Raw genomic sequence first — 2,451 nt, 5'->3', positions numbered from 1 at the left:
CGCTTGTCCTTCGTCCATTATTCCCAAAAACGTGCTTTTCCAGTAAAAATACATTGGGATAATCTATTATCACTTGATGATAATCGTTTATTTGAAACAACTACGGTACCCAATTTTTAGTAATACACCATAAGAAAGGATAATCAATTATCATCCCAACTAATCGATTATTCTTGCGATGAAACTCAAAAATGATGTGCAAATAATCGACTATCACCTAAGATAATCGATTATTACCGAACCTACACTCATTTTGGACAAACATAAAGTATTCTAAACAACTAAACATTATCCCTAAATCACGAGGAAACATAACTTAACACATCATACTTGCATTCAAGCCTTGCATACCCTTGTAAACAAACTCAAATATATATATTATATCATTTGAATCACCCAAAAGTAATCATTATGCACATTACCACCCAAAAAAACCCAACATACTACATATGATCATCATACCACTCTTTACAACTTATATTTGCATGGTAAAACCCCCCAAACAACATCCTTTTAACCCTTCTTGACATCAATACATATTATCATGGAAAAACCCAACAAGGTCATGCATACATTCATATGAAAAACCCAACACAACCATGGTATAAACCCTATCACCATGCAAAACATATTCTCACACATACACAATTATCAAAATAAGCATTACCTCTCAAGATAATCAAGAACATATCATATTCATCATATAATCAAATAAAAAAACAAAGATAAGTTTCCCCATACCCCTCAAGAAAATCAAGAATATACCCACACTCATCATGTAATAAAACAAAGATAAATTTTCATATACCTTTATTAAGTTTTATTTATACTTAAAAATCCCCTCCAATGTAATTGCATCCTCACGTTCACTCTCTTTCTTTTCCTCTCACCTTTAGGTTTCTTTTTTATTTTCCTAATGACTAAAATTTCTATATAATTACAACTGTGTAAACAATGTTGATATTAATTATTTATAATTAAAAAATAATATAAACATTATTTATTTCATCGATAAATGTTCTCAGTAATAATATTATATATATATATATATATATATATATATATATATATATATATATATATATATATATATATATATATATATATATAAAGTAGCAAAGGATAATATTTTCATGAAATAATTTTTTTTCTCTTAATAATGTTAAACATTTTCAAGATTTTCTGTATTCTATCTGTTAAAAGTATTTCAGTTCTAATTTGCTGGAAACAACGATGCAATTTTTATGTATTTTGTCCATAATTAAGACTGACATTAGGGATGATCTTTTGTTGCTAAAATTCATTGCATATTTAATATAATTCTAAATTTAATTCAAAAAATAATTATAATATATAATATCTATATTTTACCTAATATTCTCTTGTCTAAGAAAGCAGATGCAAGTCTCTTTCAAAAGCCCCATGCCCCACCTAATATTCTCTTGTCTAACATTTTTAGCTGACTCCTATTTTGTTGCATGCATGCATAAAACCTTTTTGTTTTTGACCTTTCGGACACCACAAACAATATAAAACATTCGAAGGAAAAACAAAATAAGATAATGATTGATGGTATACCGTTAGCCAACAAAACCAGCACTGTTAAATGATGTATCTTTACCTAACCTCACATTACTTGACATCATCTTAGAGAAACATTACAATATTTTCGATCTAAAACCTTTTAAAACATATTAGAATCTAACTTATAAACAATGAAATGTAACATCACGCTAAATAATGAACCTTGCATACTTTCTAACTTTAAAAGAAATGTTTACTTTTTAAATTTTATTAATAAAATAAAATTTGTACTTATATTATTTAAAATAAACATTGATAACTCTAAGCTTTTAATAAATTATATTTACATAATTAAGCAAGCGATAAATAATCCTTTATGTAGTTTGAGAAATGCAAAAAAAAAAAAATCAAAATATGAATAACATACACGATTACAAATAAAACATTTTTAGTATTTTAGTACTATAATAACATTAATCAACGTAATTCATCACACCAAGAGAAAACAATTAATAACTCTTGAAAAAAATTTCAAAAGAATAACAATTTAACTTTTGAACAATCAAAAGGTAACAATCTCGCATTAAGTCAACAACACAATCATGATAAGACGTGTGCATTGCAAAAGTAATCACTAGAGGAATTTTAAGATCAATATCTTTAAAACTCTTTGACAAAACTAAGTATTTATGTTAGGATTTAATATTTGATATCCTTCTTTTTAGGTTTTAAGATTTTGTTTGTTATTATTTCTGTTTGTTATTATTCTGTGCATATAGCTGATAGATTAGATAGAATTATAATTAATTCTGTTATAATCTTGATGTATAAATATTTTGTATCTGCATTATGCAGAATTAAGATAATACACAGATCATTCTTTGCTTCTCTGTTTTTTCCTCTCAGCATGATTCTCATTATTTAAGA

The sequence above is a fragment of the Vigna radiata genome, chromosome 1 (genome assembly GCF_000741045.1).
Source record: "Vigna radiata var. radiata cultivar VC1973A chromosome 1, Vradiata_ver6, whole genome shotgun sequence".
In the NCBI taxonomy this organism is placed as follows: Eukaryota; Viridiplantae; Streptophyta; class Magnoliopsida; order Fabales; family Fabaceae; genus Vigna; species Vigna radiata.
This window is presented reverse-complemented; position numbering follows the sequence as displayed.